We start from the raw sequence: 19289 nt of genomic DNA, 5'->3' as shown, positions 1-19289 counted from the left end.
GATTACTGTTGTTAGTTTCGCGTTAGTTCGAACCGTTTCAAATTTAAAATTCTAAACAAGTCAAAAGACAAAAGTTTTCAAAGGTCAAAACAAAAATGTTCGGGGGTTGCCAAATATTGCATAAGTAATTATGGTGTAGTGGGCACAATTTTACAAAATACCTAAATGCCCTAAAATGAAATAAAACAGAAATAAAATAAATAAAAGAAAGAAAATACAAAAGGGAAAAGCAAGCAGAAAAAAAGAAGAAGAGAAAGACCCCCTGGCTTCCCCTGGGCTTCGGCCCATTCCATCGCACCCGGCCGACCCAGGTGGCCCAGCTGTCCACCTCCCCACCGTTGTCACCTTCTCCCCACGCCCCCCCACTGTTCGTCCGACCGCGCCCGCTGTCGTCGACGGACCAGCTCGTCGCCCCGCGCCGCTACAGGCCCCGGAGAGGATAAGGGCGCCGACGCTGCGCCCCCTCGGGCTTCCCTCCCCACTTGTCACTCGCTCTCCCACTCACTCTCTTTCCCCCTTCCAGATCTGCGGCGCCCGAGCGCGCCCATGGCTGCGCCGCCGTGCTAACCACGGCTGTCGTCCTCCCCGCACCGCGCCAACGTGTCGCCGGTCTCCCTCGTCGCCCGCCTCGTCGTCCCCGACTGTCGATTCCAGCTCCGCGACATCGCAGCGTCGTGGACGAGGTCGTCTTCTTCCTCCGCCTCGCCGCCGCTCCGTCCCCAACTCCGGCGACGCCCTCTGCAGCTACTAAGCCGCCAAGGGCCACCGTGTTGCCGCCCGGTGAGCCCCCGCTCCCTCCCTTCTTTCTCTCGACGTCATTCGCTAGTTGGACGCGCCGCCCCCAACTTGCCCGAGCGCATCGCCGCACGCGCTCGTCGCCGGTAGCCATCCGGTGACCATTTGGTCCCGGGCTCGTGGCCGTTGTGCTCGCACGCGTCCGTAGAAGCCTCCTGGCCGTTTAGGGTACTTGCTGCCGTGCCGCAGCGCCGTTTCCCTCTCGCGGCCGAACACCGGCGTCCGCCCCGCTCACCGCCGGCGACGCTGCGGCCCTCCTCCGACCAAGCCACCACCTCCATTGAATGTGCCACGGCGCGGGCCTTGGAATGGGCCTAGCCCCGCTCCTCCCCGAGCCCCGTAGCGCGATTCCGGCCAACCCCGGTGAGGGGGGCCGCCTCTGTTTGGGTCGCCGGAGTCGCTCCGGCGCCGACGCCGACGTGGCGTAGTGGCCCCCGCGTCTGTGTCGCTGACCAGTGGGTCCCGAGGGCCCCGTTGACTGGGTTGACCCAGTCAACGTGTTGACGTGGCAGCTACTGCCACTGACATGCGGGCCCCATGCCATAAAACAAATAAAAACAAATATATAAACTGCTAATTAATTAAGTTAATTAACTAAAACCTAGTTAGACACTGACTGTTGGGGCCCACCCACTAATTAACCCATTTAGTTAGACTAAACCCCCTGTTAGTGACCCTGACAATGACATGTGGGTCCCACTGGACCCACCTGTCTGGTTTGACTGGTCAACCGACCAGTTGACCTGCTGACATCACTCTGATGTCATGCCTGCGTCATCACTCACTGTTTTGGATAATGTTAGAATTAAATAACTAATTAAAATCAGAAAATGATTTAAATCTTTAGAGAATCATATCTTTTAATCCGTAACTCGGATGAAAAAACTTTGTACATGAAAGTTGCTCAGAACGACGAGACGAATCCGGATACGCAACCTGTTCGTCCGCCACACACCCCTAACATATCAAACTCGCAACTTTCCCCCTCCGACTCCTCTGCCCGAAAACACGGAACACCGGGGATACTTTCCCGGTTGTTCCCCCCCTTCACCGGTATCACCTCATACCGTGTTAGGGCACCCCTAGCACCGTTACTTGTCATGGCATGCATCGCTATGCATCTGTTTGCTTAAGTATTTATTGTTTCTTCCCCCTCTTCTCTCGCTAGACATCAAGACCGACGCCGTTGCTACCCAGTATGACTACGGTGTTGACGACCCCACTCTCTTGACAGAGCAACCAGGCAAGCCCCCCCCCCTTGATCACCAGATATCGCCTATTCTCCTCTATACTGCTTGCATTAGAGTAGTGTAGCATGTTACTGCTTTCCGTTAATCCTATTCTGATGCATAGCCTGACATTGTTGCTACATCTGTTGATACCTTACCTACAATCCTAAATACTTAGTATAGGATGCTAGTTTATCATCTGTGGCCCTACATGCTTGTCAGTCTGCCTTGCTATACTATTGGGCCATGATCACTCGGGAGGTGATCATGGGTATATACTATACATATATACATACTATACAGGTGGTGACTAAAGTCGGGTCAGCTCGTTGAGTACCCGCACGTGATTCTGCTGTGGGGGCTAGAAGGATAGGTGGCTCCATCCCGGTAGAGGTGGGCCTGGGTTCCCGACGGCCCCCGACTGTTACTTTGTGGCGGAGCGACAGGGCAGGTTGAGACCACCTAGGCGAGAGGTGGGCCTGGCCCTGGTCGGCGTTCGCGATTGCTTCATAATAACACGCTTAACGAGATCTTGGTATTTGATCTGAGTCTGGCCACTGGCCTATACGCACTAACCAACTATGTGGGAAAGATATGGGCACTCGACGTCGTGGTATCAGCCGAAGCCTTCTAGACGTCAGCGACTGAGTGGCGCGCGCCGGATTGGAACGTAAGCCTGCTCTTGTATTAAGGGGGCTAGTTCTGCTTTCGGCCGCCCACGCAACGTGCAGGTGTGCAATGGGCGATGGGCCCAAACCCCTGCGCCATAGGAGTTAGACTGGCGTGCTGACCTTTGTGTTAGGCCTAGGTGGGGCTGCGACGTGTTGATCTTCCGAGGCCGGGCATTGACCCAGGAAAGTGTGTCCGGCCAAATGGGATCGAGCGTGTTGGGTTATGTGGTGCACCCCTGCAGGGAAGTTAATCTATTCGAATAGCCGTGATCTTCGGTTACAGGACGACTTGGAGTTGTAGCTTGACCTTATGACAACTAGAACCAGATACTTAATAAAACACACCCTTCGAAGTGCCAGATACAACCCGGTGATCGCTCTCTAACAGGGCGACGAGGAGAGGATCGCCGGGTAGGATTATGCTATGCGATGCTACTTGGAGGACTTCAGTCTACTCTCTTCTACATGCTGCAAGACGGAGGCTGCCAGAAGCGTAGTCTTCGATAGTGTCGTGGTTCTAAGTCTGACAGTAGAATGGGGGGTAGTTATGGAGAGGCAAGATCCTAGCTATGGAGTAGTTGTACACACGAGTGTTTAACGAGTTCAGGCCCTTGTCTGAGGAAGTAATAGCCCTACGTCTCGGAGCCCGGAGGCGGTCGACTGGTTTATGTGTATACGAGTTACAGGGGTGCGAACCCTTCTACCAGTGGAGGGGGGTGGCTTATATAGAGAACGCCAGGACCCCAGTCAACCCACGTAGCAGAGGGTTAAAGTACATTAAGGCTGGGCGTTACTGGTAACGCCCTACATAAAGTGTCATCATGACCATTAAGACTACTTAATTACAGACCGTTTGGATACAGAGTAGATCCTAAACTCCTGGTGGTCGAGTGAGTCTTCATGGTCGAGTGTCTTTAGGTCAGTCGAGTGTCTTCTAGCCGGTCGAGTGGAGTCCCTCTTGGTCGACTGAAAGGTAGCTTCGTCTAAGGATGTCCTTGGGTATGGTATCCTAGATAGGTCCATGACCCTACCCTAGGTACATAACATCATCATTAGCCCCCGAATGGATCGAGGTTCGAGTGAGGAAGGAGTTGATGATTTTCTCCGACCTATTTCCCGTGCTTTGATTATGTCGTATCCTGGATCGGCGATTCCTCTTTCTGTGTTGGCTTCAACTTTTACTTCAGTCGCCTTGATCCATTCTTGTCTTATGTCGAGCGAACTTTTGAACTTCAGTGAACTTCCGAACGACGGATCATAGGAAAGATATCGTCTGACAGATCGATCTGCCGTTAGCGGATTTTGTGGGATCCGAATTTTGGGAAGCGCGCGAAACGGGGCGGACCACGCTACTCGGAAGGGATAAGGCGCGGACGCCTCGATTTCTGCGCCGCCTTTTTTGCCACGTATCGTGCGTGCGCGACTGTTTTGGGATGTGACAGGACCGCCCGGGCCTACTCGTCAGCCACTCGGAAGCGTCCTTATATAAAGCGTCGGGCGAGGGTTTTTTGAACAGTGCCTTCCCATTCTTCTCTCCATCCTCTTCGTCTCCACCCGCTGCGCCTGCTCTCGCCTCTGCTTATCCACTCCTCGCGCGCTTCGCCGGTGACAATGGTGAAGGAGAAGACGGCGGCCTTGGAGCGCGCGAAGAAGGCGACTGTGACGGGGAAAGCAAAGGGGAGACCGTCCAGTCGGGGTGGATCTTCGTCAAGGTCCCGCCTGCCAAAAGGTTGGGTCCAAGGGGATTGGATCTGCTCGACCTTCACCGAGACAGATCTCAATGACCTGGCCAATGAGGGACTGATCCCCCACGGGTCAGCAAGGCTTCTGGGGACCGAGTGTCAACCGCAACCGCAGGAGGGTGAGTGCATTCTCCTAGCCACTCATGTGGACCGTGGCTTTTCTCTGCCGCCGAGTGTTTTCTTCCGAGGGTTTCTGAATTTCTTTGGGGCGCAACTTCACCATTTCACCCCCAATTCTATCGCCTATCTTGCTGCCTTTGTGTCCATGTGCGAGAACTTCCTGGGTTGTCGACCACATTGGGGTCTCTTTAAGCACATATTCACCTGTCGCTCACAGACAGTGAAAAAGGCGAGTCCGGACGATGAGAGGACTAAGGTTATCCAGATGTGCAGTGGTCTTGGGATTCAGATGAGGAATAAGACTACTTTCCCGGCCATGACCCTTCCTGAGTCGGTCAGAGGGTGGCAGTCGACTTGGTTCTACTGCCAAGACGAGTCGACGCCGGGGCAGTCGACTGGTCTCCCTCCGTTCTCCATGGACCGAGTGGACAAACCCTCTTCTCTGAAGGTGCTTCCTGAGGAGAAAGCTCAGGTGAAATTGTTGATGGAGCGCGTAGTCCAACTTGTTAGGGACGGAGTGACGGGTATGGATCTTCTGGAGGTCTTCCTTAGACGACGCATCCAACCGCTTCAGTACCGAGGCCACCCGATGTGGCTGTACTGTGGTACCGAAGACACCACTCGGGTCCATCCAGAAGCGGTCAACGACGCCACACTGGAGAGGTGGGTGGCAGCCATCACAGGGAATAAGGACAACCCTCGAGGGGCTAGGAGGATCCCACCACTCGACTGTACCTATACACCGGACACGGTATGACCACTTATGTCCAATTGTAATCTTGTTGTATTCATTCTGCTTTGCTGCGAATTGGTCGATTGATCTTTGTTTTGTTTTGCTGTCTGATAGGCCACCACCGAGTTATACTCGATGCCCAATGGAGCGCAGACGCCGACTGAAGAGGAGGAAGGAAGTGGGGGCGAAAGCCCGGATGAGTGGGATTCGGATGCTGACGACGATGATGAGGGTGATGACTCTGAAGAGGAGGAAGAGGAGGAGGAGGAAGAGGAAGTTGCACCTTCCCGCTCGGAAAGGCGCTCGAAGCTTGTCCATGATCCCGCGACTGAGCGTGGTAAGGGGGTCGCAACCGCTACACAGTCGACCAAGCGCCCTCGAACTACTTCTCCGGCGCCGACTGAGAAGGCTCCGAAGCAATCTCGAGTGGCACCGTCGAAACCTGCGAAGGTCTTGCCGAAGATGAAGATGGTGATCCCCACTATCTCAGGGTAATAGTAGTCTTGAGTTTTCCCTGTTTCATGAACTTGTTCTTGTTCGACTCATGGGCCAATCGACTGACTTCTGGAACTGCAGTGCTGCTACTTCTGATACTTCGGCCAGGGCTGAAGACCACGAGATGGAGGATGATGTTACCTCAAAACCTGGTATGACCCTTGTGATGTCGTTTTCAGTCGATTGACTTATTGTCTCTAATTTTGATTCTTTCTGCAGCTTCATCTAACGTCGTTATCGATCTTCCCGACGACGACGACGAGGAACCACAAAGGCAGAGGAGGAGCAAGAAGGCGTCTGCTGGCAAGGCGACTCAGGACGTGTCAACACCCGATACGTTGGTCGTGGAGGGAGACAATGTCACTCGGCCTACCGTAACCTTTGCGGTGCCATTGACGAGTGCTCGTCCTTCGTCGTCGAGTGCTTCTCAACCCTCGCTTTTCTCAACCTACCCCGTTCCTGAAGACCAAGCTAGTGCTGCTAAAGAAGCAATACGCCAAGCGGGGGTCATGATGGAGCGAGTGAAGGCGATACGAGAAGCCAGCCAGGCAGCCTATGATGCCAGTTCGGCTCTTTAGAGTAATGTTCAGGTCAGTCGGTCACTACCTGTTCTGTTAGGATATGGTATCTGAAAACTCTTCCTTTTGAAATTCTTAGAGTTTGTCCTACACCCACTGGGTGTGTCGATTGAAATTCCGGATTAGTGGGGGCACGCTGAGTGCACCCACTGGGTGTAGTCCCCAAGGCTATGGTCGACTGCTAGCAGTCGACCATAGGCTTTATGTCTTAAGTTTTTCCTTACTCGACTAGGTCGAATAGATTCATAGACCGGTGGGGGCACGCTGAGTGCACCCACTGGGTGTAGTCCCCGAGACTGTGGTCGACTGCTGGCAGTCGACTATAGTCTGAAGAACACCTCTTGTATTTTTTTTAGTTGGTCGACTGGTCGACTCTAATGGGGGCACGCTGAGTGCACCCACTGGGTGTAGTCCCCGAGACTATGGTCGAATGTTTGTATTCGGCCGTAGTCTTAGATACGCTATGATTTTTCCTTACTCACTCGGAAGTGGACTGTCTTTGACATCTGTCGATTGGTTCTTCGTAGAAATCCTGTGACCTTGCGGCTCGCTATACTGAGTTGGAGAACAAACACATTCAGCTCGAGCTCGATCTGAAACTGGCCCAAGAGAACTTGACGAAGGCGAAGGAGGAAGCTAAAGGTATGCTTGGTGAGGCCTTTGATGACTGCCTTTGCCTCTCACTTGTTTCCGAATCTAATCTCACTGTAACTTTGCAGACAAAGTGAGGGATGCCCTGAAGAAGCAAGACCTTGACTTGGCTGAGATGCAAAAAACTGCTTTAGAGAAGACCAAGCTTGCAGATGAGAAGCTGGCTTCGGTGACCAAGCTTGAAGAAGAAAACACCAATCTGAAAGCTGCTCTTGATGCTGCCAACCAGGAGGTCAGTCGACTGAAAAGTGACAAGACCACCCTGAATGACAAGGCCAGTGAGTTGATGAGAAAGAAGAACGATCTGGAGGCTTATCTGGGTGGACTCGCCAAGAAGTTGTTCCTCATGCTTGAAGGTAATCTTTTATATCAAATAAATATTTTAACTGTAACCTCCAGCTGCTGTCTTGACTCGGTGGTTGTGCTTGCAGAATTTTGCCAGGACTTTGAAGAGGAGACTGGTCGACTGGAAGTAAACCTGGACCCCATCACCTCTCCCGTGAAAGATGAAGTTGCCATGAATGTGCTCCGGCTTGAATCTCGTGTTGCTGCTGTCGTCGACTATCTCGCAAGGCTAAAGGTCGCAACTTCTCGCATCGACACAACACTCTGGCCAAGAGAGACACTCCAGAACGACCTCGAGTCTTTGATGACTCGACTGAACGAGGTCCCAAGTCGAGTGCATGAGTGGAAGAAGTCTTCGGCCAGGTGCGGTGCGGATGTTGATCTGTCTCTGGTCCGCGTTCACTGCAAGGATGCACGAGAGGACAAGCTGGTGGCTCTTAGGGTGGCTAATACCAAGAAGCACGATTTCAGATCTTTCATGGAGACCTTCATTGCTGCTGCCACTCGGATTGCAGATGGAATTGATCTGGACGAGTTTGTTGCACCTTCCAGCCCTCCACAGGAGGGGTAAAAAACTTCTGAGCTTGATACTTTAAATTTGCCTCGGTATGCCGAGTGAGTTTTGTAACCGACAAACCTTAACAGGCCTAGCGCCTGAGCACTTTTGGTTCCGTTAGGTGTTATCCGAACTTGGATTCGACGTTGAAGATGTTTGCATTTGGTTTGAGGTGTCTTTTGCAGGTTAAAGTGAAGCGCTCGTTGCAGTCGACTTGTTCCCCAATACACTTAGGCGAGCACTGGGCTGCAGCTAAGCCCCCCGAGTGGGAGGTCTGCTCTCCACTCGGTAGGATTTCTAAAAACTTAGGCGAGCACTCGGCTGCAGCTAAGCCCCCGAGTGGGAGGTCTGCTCTCCACTCGGTAGGATTTCTAAAAACTTAGGCGAGCACTGGGCTGCAGCTAAGCCCACGAGTGGGAGGTTTGCTCTCCACTCGGTAGGATTTTCAAGAACTTAGGCGAGCACTGGGCTGTAGCTAAGCCCCCGAGTGAGCGGTCTGCTCTCCACTCGGTAGGATTTCAGATACTTAGGCGAGCACTGGGCTGCAGCTAAGCCCCCGAGTGGGAGGTTTGCTCTCCACTCGGTAGGATTTTCAAGAACTTAGGCGAGCACTGGGCTGCAGCTAAGCCCCCAAGTGAGAGGTTTGCTCTCCACTCGGTAGGATTTCAGATACTTAGGCGAGCACTGGGCTGCAGCTAAGCCCCCGAGTGGGAGGTTTGCTCTCCACTCGGTAGGATTTTCAAGAACTTAGGCGAGCACTGGGCTGCAGCTAAGCTCCCGAGTGGGAGGTCTGCTCTCCACTCGGTAGGATTTTATTGGTGGCATAGCTCGGAAGGAGAGGGTAGCAGTCAACCTGCACCTCGTCCTCCTTGCAAAGCGCATGTTGTATTTGTGGCGTAGCTCAGAAGGAGAGGGTAGCAGTCGACCTGCACCTCGTCCTCCTTGCAGAACGCACATTGTATTTGTGGTGTAGCTCGGAAGGAGAGGGTAGCAGTCGACCTGCACCTCATACTCCTTGCAGAGCGCACGTTGTATTTGTGGCGTAGCTCGGAAGGAGAGGGTAGCAGTCGACCTGCACCTCATCCTCCTTGTAGAGCGCATGTTGTATTTGTGGCGTAGCTCGGAAGGAGAGGGTAGCAGTCGACCTGCACCTCGTCCTCCTTGCAGAGCGCACGTTGTATTTGTACTTAGGCGAGCACAATGTTGCAGCTAAGCCTCCGAGTGGAAGGCTGGCTTACCACTCGGTAGGATTTTGTTTATCTTAGGCAAGTACTTGGACTGCAGCTAAGCCTCCAAGTGGAAGGCTGGCTTATCACTCGGTAGGATTTTGTTTATCTTAGGCGAGTACTTGGACTGCAGCTAAGCCTCCGAGTGGAAGGCAGGCTTACCACTCGACAGGATTTTGTTTATCTTAGGCGAGTACTTGGACTGCAGCTAAGCCTCCGAGTGGAAGGCTGGCTTACCACTCGACATGATTTTGTTTATCTTAGGCGAGTACTTGGACTGCAGCTAAGCCTCCGAGTGGAAAGCTGGCTTACCACTCGGTAGGATTTTGTTTATCTTAGGCGAAACGAATTTCGCAGCTAAGCCTTCGTGTGGGAGACTGGCTCACCACTCGGTTAGGATTTTTTTTACAGACTTGGGCGAATCGGATTAGCAGCCAAGCCACCCACTGGGGGATTGTTTTGTGTGGACAAAAGAAATAACGATTACTGGGAAAATTATAAAGCTCTTGTCTTTGATAAATAAACTACAGAAGTACTTTTATTACAACTCATCCGAGTGAATACTTAAGTGTAAAAGGGGCGGAGAAGCTCCGCGTTCCAAGCTTGGGGCTCGTTGATCTGATGCTCGACATTGTAAAGACGGTATGCTCCATTGTGGAGAACCTTGGTGATGATTAAGGGACCTTCCCAAGAAGGAGCAAGCTTGTGTGGTTTCTGCTGATCCACTCGGAGAACCAAATCTCCTTCCTGGAAGGCTCGACTTTTCACGTTTTTGGCGTGGAAGCGACGCAAGTCTTGTTGGTAAATGGTCGATCTGATCAGAGCCATCTCCCTTTCTTCCTCTAAAAGGTCAACTGCGTCCTGCCGCGCTTGTTCTGCTTCAGCTTCGGTGTAGAGCTCGACCCGGGGAGCATTGTGGAGAAGGTCGCTCGGCAAGACTGCTTCAGCTCCATAGACCAAGAAGAATGGAGTTCTTCCAGTCGACCGGTTGGGCGTGGTCCTTAACCCCCAAAGCACCAAGGGAAGTTCGTCGACCCATGTACCAGCCGCATGCTTAAGATCACGCATCAAACGGGGTTTCAACCCTTTGAGAATCAAACCGTTGGCTCGTTCTGCCTGTCCATTCGACTGTGGGTGAGCGACTGAAGCATAGTCGACTCGTGTGCCTTGAGACATGCAGAAAGCTCTGAACTCTTCGGAATCGAAGTTTGACCCGTTGTCAGTGATGATGCTGTGCGGGACTCCATATCTGAATATCAATTCTTTGATGAAGCTGACAGCAGTACCGGCATCGAGGTTCTTGATGGGTTTAGCTTCGATCCACTTGGTGAACTTGTCGACTGCTACCAGCACATGGGTAAAACCGCTTCTGCCTGTTCTCAAAGGACCGACCATATCCAAACCCCACACTGCAAAGGGCCAGACGAGTGGTATAGTCTTCAAAGCTGACGCGGACTTGTGTGACATATTGGAGTAAAATTGACATCCCTCGCATTTGTCGACTATCTCCTTCGCCATTTCATTCGCTCTTGGCCAATAAAATCTGGCTCGGTATGCTTTGGCCACGATGGTCCGAGAAGACGCATGATGGCCACAGGTCCCCGAGTGGATGTCATCAAGGATTATTCGACCTTCCTCCGGTGTTATGCATTTCTGACCAACTCCAGTCGCGCTTTCTATGTACAACTGTCCTCTTATCACGGTAAAGGCCTTAGATCGGCGGACGATCTGTCAAGCCTCTTCTTCGTCCTCCGGGAGTTCTTTCCTCAAGATATACGCGATATATGGTACTGTCCAATCTGGAGTGATCACTAAAACTTCCATGATCAGGTCGACCACGGCTGGGACTTCAACCTCAGTCAGATCCGTAACACTCTTAGGTTGCGGAGCTTCATCGATAAAAGGATCTTCTACGACTGATGGAGTGTGGATATGCTCCAAGAACACATCACTGGGGATGACTTCTCTCTTGGATCCTATCTTCGCCAGATCGTCAGCTGCTTGATTTTTCAGTCGGGGTATGTGGTGAAGCTCTAACCCTTCGAATTTCTTGTCGAGCTTCCTCACTGCGTTGCAGTATCCAGTCATGGCTGGGCTTCTAACGTCCCACTCCTTCATCACCTGATTGACCACCAAATCTGAATCGCCATAGACCATAAGGCGACGGACGCCGAGTGAAATGGCCATGCGCAACCCATACAAGAGTGCTTCATATTCTGCTTCATTGTTGGAGGAATCAAAGTGGATCTGGAGCACATATCTGAGCTTGTCTCCTCGGGGGGAAACTAAAACAACCCCAGCACCAGAACCATTTAACATCTTAGAGCCATCAAAGAACATGGTCCAATGCTCCGAGTGAACTTGAGTCGACTGCTGTTGCTCAGTCCACTCAGCAAGGAAATCTGCTATAGCTTGGGACTTAATGGCTTTCTTTGCCTCGAATTTGACATCAAGGGGAAGGAGTTCAATCGCCCATTTAGCCACTCGACCAGTTGCATCTCTGTTGTGCAGAATCTCTGACAATGGTGCGTCGCTGACGACTGTAATGTCATGATCAGAGAAATAATGAGCAACCTTCTTCATGGTCATGTAGATCCCATATACAAGCTTCTGATAATGAGGATATCTTTGCTTCGATGGGGTCAAAACTTCAGAGAGATAATACATTGGGCGCTGAACTTTGAAGGCTTTCCCTTCTTCTTCCCGCTCGACCGTAAGTACTGTACTGACGACTTGTCTTGTGGCTGCAATATAAAGCAACAGAGGCTCTTTGCTGATTGGAGCAGCAAGCACCGGCTGGGTGGAGAGCAGAGTTTTTAACTTGGCAAACACTGCATCAGCTTCTGGAGTCCACTCGAACTTGTCTGCCTTCTTCATCAGTCGGTAAAGGGGCAATGCCTTTTCACCGAGGCGAGAGATGAATCGACTTAAAGCGGCCAAGCATCCAGTAAGCTTCTGGACATCGTGCACATGCACAGGGCGTTTCATTCGGAGTATGGTGCCAACTTTTTTTGGGTTAGCATCGATTCCTCGTTCTGAAACGAGAAAACCGAGTAACTTTCCGCCAGGTACTCCGAATGTGCACTTCGATGGATTGAGCTTGATATCATACCTTCTGAGATTGGCAAATGTTTCAGCTAGGTCAGTCAATAGGTTGGAACCCTTTCGCGACTTGACCACGATATCATCCATGTACGCTTCCACATTTCGACTGATTTGAGTGAGTAAACACTTTTGAATCATTCTCACGAACGTGGCTCCGGCATTCTTGAGGCCGAATGGCATGGTGATATAGCAGAAGCACCCGAATGGAGTGATGAAAGTTGTTTTGATTTCGTCAGGTCCATACAGACGGATCTGATGATACCCGGAATAAGCGTCTAAAAAAGACAATCTCTCGCACCCTGCGGTCGAGTCGACAATTTGGTCGATGCGAGGGAGAGGAAAATGATCTTTCGGGCAGGCCCGATTGATATGTTTGAAATCAATGCACATGCGAAGTGAGTTGTCCTTCTTGGGAACCATGACGACATTGGCGAGCCACTCGGAGTGGTATATCTCTCGGATAAACTCTGCTGCAAGGAGTCGAGCCACCTCCTCGCCAATGGCTTTTTTCTTTTGAACGCGGACCGTCGAAGATGTTCTTTAACATGTCTCGCTTTTGAGTCGACTCTAAGGCTCTCTGGGGTCGACTGGAGCTCTCCGCCCAACACTGAGCTGGCGTCTGTTGCTGCCGATGGGCGTTAGACCCACTTCTCGGGGGAGGAGTGGGCACTCGACGCCTGTCGTCACGATCAAATCGATCATCATAGAGGTCCCGTCGGCCTTCATGTCCCACGCGCCTCGGAGGCGACCTTGGACTGTGAGCCGACTGAACAGTATTCGCAGCGAGGGATCGACTGTGAATCCTGTTGCGCGACTGTGACACAACTGAATTCTGATTTCCTGCCGCCCGGAGTAAATCTCTGATCTGCATCAAGCCTCTTCCAGCCTCCGACTGAGAGGGCTGAATTGACTCTGCTATACGGGCTGCAGCTGCCAAATTCTGAATCGGGGTTCGATATACCTGAGTCGGTTGCGGAAAGAGCTGACGTTGGCTGGAGTCGGGTACTCGTTGACGCGCACGCTCGTCGAGTGCTCGCTGGAGGTTCTCCAGTCGAGTGCGTTCAGCCAAGTTGGCCAAACGCGCCTCTTCCAGGGCACGAGCCTCAGGGGTTTCTCCTGCAATAGGAGTATGCAGGCATCCATGTTCCGGCGGCAAAGTTCTTCCCTCTGCAGAGAAGTGAGCGTCTCGGGCTGATACTCTTCGTGGGCCTGAGCGGGGTCGCCCCCATTGTCCATCCCATCGTTGCGGAGGAACCAGGAGGGCTACGAGGTCCGTTGACCATCAAGACCTCCGCCGCTGGATCACTGCTATCGCACTCGAATGCAGTCTCTACGGAGCCAGTCGAACAGGCCGTAGAGAGATTCGTCGGGCTCAATTGCCATGACTTGGGTGGTGGCCGATTGGCGAGCCACTGCGTGTCTCACCCATCGCTGGAGCCTCGACCGACCGGAGCGCTTGCGCTGGCGGGAGACAGGGAGGGAGGACGGCACAGGAGTCGACCGGTATGGGGTCGATGGCTGCCGCAGCAGGACGCCGCGGACACACGCCCGAAAGTGCGTCGCCCCGCGGATGGGGAGCGCGTCGATGTCGAGTGGTGCCTCCTGGAGCCAAGCGGAGTCGTCGGCGATGAAAGCGAGCGCACCGAGACGGATCTCGCGGCCCTCGACCAGAGCTCCGCCGGAAACCATGATGAAGGCAATCGAACAAATTGCAACTTCTCCAAAAAGTCACTAAGACACCTGCCCCATGGTGGGTGCCAACTGTCATGGTTCTAAGTCTGACAGTAGAATGGGGGGTAGGTATGGAGAGGCAAGATCCTAGCTATGGAGTAGTTGTACACACGAGTGTTTAACGAGTTCAGGCCCTTGTCTGAGGAAGTAATAGCCCTACGTCTCGGAGCCCGGAGGCGGTCGACTGGTTTATGTGTATACGAGTTACAGGGGTGCGAACCCTTCTACCAGTGGAGGGGGTGGCTTATATAGAGGACGCCAGGACCCCAGCCAACCCACGTAGCAGAGGGTTAAAGTACATTAAGGCTGGGCGTTACTGGTAACGCCCTACATAAAGTGTCATCATGACCATTAAGACTACTTAATTACAGACCGTTTAGATACAGAGTAGATCCTAAACTCCTGGTGGTCGAGTGAGTCTTCATGGTCGAGTGTCTTTAGGCCAGTCGAGTGTCTTCTAGCCGGTCGAGTGGAGTCCCTCTTGGTCGACTGAAAGGTAGCTTCGTCTAAGGATGTCCTTGGGTATGGTATCCTAGATAGGTCCATGACCCTACCCTAGGTACATAACATCATCATTAGCCCCCGAATGGATCGAGGTTCGAGTGAGGAAGGAGTTGATGATTTTCTCCGACCTATTTCCCGTGCTTTGATTATGTCGTATCCTGGATCGGCGATTCCTCTTTCTGCGTTGGCTTCAACTTTTACTTCAGTCGCCTTGATCCATTCTTGTCTTCTGTCGAGTGAACTTTTGAACTTCAGTGAACTTCCGAGCGACGGATCGTAGGAAAGATATCGTCTGACAAATTGATCTGCCGTTAGCGGATTTTGTGGGATCCGAATTTTGGGAAGCGCGCGAAACGGGGCGGACCGCGGTACTCGGAAGGGATAAGGCGCGGACGCCTCGATTTCCGCACCGCCTTTTTCGCCACGTATCGTGCGTGCGTGACTGTTTCGGGATGTGACAGGACTGGCCGGGCCTACTCGTCAGCCACTCGGAAGCGTCCTTATATAAAGCGCCGGGCGAGGGTTTTTTGAACAGTGCCTTCCCATTCTTCTCTCCGTCCTCTTTGTCTCCACCCGTTGCGCCTGCTCTCGCCTCTGCTTATCTACTCCTCGCGCGCTTCACCGACGACAATGGTGAAGGAGAAGACGGCGGCCTTGGAGCACGCGAGGAAGGCGACTGCGACGGGGAAAGCAAAGGGGAGACCGTCCAGTCGGGGCGGATCTTCGTCAAGGTCCCACCTGCCAAAAGGTTGGGTCCAAGGGGATTGGATCCGCTCGACCATCACTAAGACAGATCTCAATGACCTGGCCAATGAGGGACTGATCCCCCATGGGTCAGCAAGGCTTCCGGGGACCGAGTGTCAACCGCAGCCGCAGGAGGGTGAGCGCGTTCTCCTAGCCACTCATGTGGACCGTGGCTTTTCTCTGCCGCCGAGTGTTTTCTTCCGAGGGTTTCTGAATTTCTTTGGGGCGCAACTTCACCATTTCACCCCCAATTCTATCGCCTATCTTGCTGCCTTTGTGTCCATGTGCGAGAACTTCCTGGGTTGTCGACCACACTGGGGTCTCTTTAAGCACATATTCACCTGTCGCTCACAGACAGTGAAAAAGGCGAGTCCGGACGATGAGAGGACTAAGATTATCCAGATGTGCGGTGGTCTTGGGATTCAGATGAGGAATAAGAGTACTTTCCCGACCATGACCCTTCCTGAGTCGGTCAGAGGGTGGCAGTCGACTTGGTTCTACTGCCAAGATGAGTCGACGCCGGGGCAGTCGACTGGTCTCCCTCCGTTCTCCATGGACCGAGTGGACAAACCCTCTTCTTTGAAGGTGCTTCCTGAGGAGAAAGCTCAGGTGAAATTGTTGATGGAGCGCGTAGTCCAACTTGTTAGGGACGGAGTGATGGGTATGGATCTTCTGGAGGTCTTCCTTAGACGATGCATCCAACCGCTTCAGTACCGAGGCCACCCGATGTGGCTGTACTGTGGTACCGAAGACACCACTCGGGTCCATCCAGAAGCGGTCAGCGACGCCACACTGGAGAGGTGGGTGGCAGCCATCACAGGGAATAAGGACAACCCTCGAGGGGCTAGGAGGATCCCACCACTCGACTGTACCTATACACCGGACACGGTATGACCACTTATCTCCAATTGTAATCTTGCTGTATTCATTCTGCTTTGCTGCGAATTGGTCGATTGATCTTTGTTTTGTTTTGTTGTCTGATAGGCCACCACCGAGTTATACTCGATGCCCAATGGAGCGCAGACGCCGACTGAAGAGGAGGAAGGAAGTGGGGGCGAAAGCCCGGAGGAGTGGGATTTGGATGCTGACGACGATGATGAGGGTGATGACTCTGAAGAGGAGGAAGAGGAGGAGGAGGAAGAGGAAGTTGCACCTTCCCGCTCGGAAAGGCGCTCGAAGCTTGTCCATGATCCCGCAACTAAGCGTGGTAAGGGGGTCGCAACCGCTACACAGTCGACCAAGCACCCTCGAACTACTTCTCCGGCGCCGACTGAGAAGGCTCCGAAGCAATCTCGAGTGGCACCGTCGAAACCTGCGAAGGTCTTGCCGAAGATGAAGATGGTGATCCCCACTATCTCAGGGTAATGGTAGTCTTGAGTTTTCCCTGTTTCATGAACTTGTTCTTGTTCGACTCATGGGCCAATCGACTGACTTCTGGAACTGCAGTGCTGCTACTTCTGATACTTCGGCCAGGGCTGAAGACCATGAGATGGAGGATGTTGTTACCTCAAAACCTGGTATGACCCTTGTGATGTCGTTTACAGTCGATTGACTTATTGTCTCTAATTTTGATTCTTTCTGCAGCTTCATCTAACGTCGTTATCGATCTTCCCGACGACGATGAGGAGGAACCACCAAGGCAAAGGAGGAGCAAGAAGGCGTCTGCTGGCAAGGCGACTCAGGACGTGCCAGCACCCGAGACATTGGTCGTGGAGGGAGACAATGTCACTCGGCCTACCGTAACCTTTGCGGTGCCGTTGACGAGTGCTCGTCCTTCGTCGTCGAGTGCTGCTCAACCCTCGCTTTTCTCAACCTACCCCGTTCCTGAAGACCAAGCTAGTGCTGCTAAAGAAGCAATACGCCAAGCGGGGGTCATGATGGAGCGAGTGAAGGCGATACGAGAAGCCAGCCAGGCAGCCTATGACGCCAGTTCGGCTCTTCAGAGTAATGTTCAGGTCAGTCGGTCACTACCTGTTCTGTTAGGATATGATATCTGAAAACTCTTCCTTCTGAAATTCTTAGAGTCTGTCCTACACCCACTGGGTGTGTCGATTGAAATTTTGGATTAGTCGGGGCACGCTGAGTGCACCCACTGGGTGTAGTCCCCAAGGCTATGGTCGACTGCTAGCAGTCGACCATAGGCTTTATGTCTTAAGTTTTTTCCTTACTCAACTAGGTCGAATAGATTCATAGACCGGTGGGGGCACGCTGAGTGCACCCACTGGGTGTAGTCCCCAAGACTGTGGTCGACTGCTGGCAGTCGACTAGTCTGAAGAACACCTCCTGTATTTTTTTTAGTTGGTCGACTGGTCGACTCTAATGGGGGCATGCTGAGTGCACCCAATGGGTGTAGTCCCCGAGACTATGGTCGAATGTTTGTATTCGGCCGTAGTCTTAGATACGCTATGATTTTTCCTTACTCACTCGGAAGTGGACTGTCTTTGACATCTGTCGATTGGTTCTTCGTAGAAATCCTGTGACCTTGCGGCTCGCTATACTGAGTTGGAGAACAAACACATTCAGCTCGAGCTCGATCTGAATCTGGCCCAAGAGAACTTGACGAAGGCGAAGGAGGAAGCTAAAGGTATGCTTGGTGAGGCCTTTGACAACAGCCTTTGCCTCTCACTTGTTTCCGAATCTAATCTCACTGTAACTTTGCAGACAAAGTGAGGGATGCCCTGAAGAAGCAAGACCTTGACTTGGCTGAGATGCAAAAAACTGCTTTAGAGAAGACTAAGCTTGCAGATGAGAAGCTCGCTTCAGTGACCAAGCTTGAAGAAGAAAACACCAATCTGAAAGCTGCTCTTGATGCTGCCAACCAGGAGGTCAGTCGACTGAAAGTGACAAGACCACCCTGAATGACAAGGCCAGTGAGTTGATGAGAAAGAAGAACGATCTGGAGGCTTATCTGGGTGGACTCGCCAAGAAGTTGTTCCTCATGTTTGAAGGTAATCTTTTATATCAAATAAATATTTTAACTGTAACCTCCAGCTGCTGTCTTGACTCGGTGGTTGTGCTTGCAGAATTTTGCCAGGACTTTGAAGAGGAGACTGGTCGACTGGAAGTAAACCTGGACCCCATCACCTCTCCCGTGAAAGATGAAGTCGCCATGAATGTGCTCCGGCTTGAATCTCGTGTTGCTGCTGTCATCGACTATCTCGCAAGGCTAAAGGTCGCAACTTCTCGCATCGACACAACACTCTAGCCAAGAGAGACACTCCAGAACGACGTCGAGTCTCTGATAACTCGACTGAACGAGGTCCCAAGTCGAGTGCAGGAGTGGAAGAAGTCTTCGGCCAGGTGCGGTGCGGATGTTGCTCTGTCTCTGGTCCGCGTTCACTGCAAGGATGCACGAGAGGACAAGCTGGTGGCTCTTAGGGTGGCTAATACCAAGAAGCACGATTTCAGATCTTTCATGGAGACCTTCATTGCTGCTGCCACTCGGATTGCAGATGGAATTGATCTGGCCGAGTTTGTTGCACCTTCCAGCCCTCCATAGGAGGGGTAAAAAACTTCTGAGCTTGATACTTTAAATTTGCCTCGGTATGCCGAGTGAGTTTTGTAACCGACAAACCTTAACAGGCCTAGCGCCTGAGCACTTTTGGTTCCGTTAGGTGTTATCCGAACTTGGATTCAACGTTGAAGATGTTTGCATTTGGTTTGAGGTGTCTTTTGCAGGTTAAAGTGAAGCGCTCGTTGCAGTCGACTTGTTCCCCAATACACTTAGGCGAGCACTGGGCTGCAGCTAAGCCCCCGAGTGGGAGGTCTGCTCTCCACTCGGTAGGATTTCTAAAAACATAGGCGAGCACTGGGCTGCAGCTAAGCCCCCGAGTGGGAGGTCTGCTCTCCACTCGGTAGGATTTCTAAAAACTTAGGCGAGCACTGGGCTGCAGCTAAGCCCCCGAGTGGGAGGTTTGCTCTCCACTCGGTAGGATTTCAAGAACTTAGGCGAGCACTGGGCTGCAGCTAAGCCCCCGAGTGAGAGGTCTGCTCTCCACTCGGTAGGATTTCAGATACTTAGGCGAGCACTGGGCTGCAGCTAAGCCCCCGAGTGGGAGGTTTGA

Source organism: Triticum dicoccoides, chromosome 3B (assembly GCF_002162155.2).
Source record: "Triticum dicoccoides isolate Atlit2015 ecotype Zavitan chromosome 3B, WEW_v2.0, whole genome shotgun sequence".
In the NCBI taxonomy this organism is placed as follows: domain Eukaryota; kingdom Viridiplantae; phylum Streptophyta; class Magnoliopsida; order Poales; family Poaceae; genus Triticum; species Triticum dicoccoides.
Note: the sequence above shows the minus strand (reverse complement) of the source record.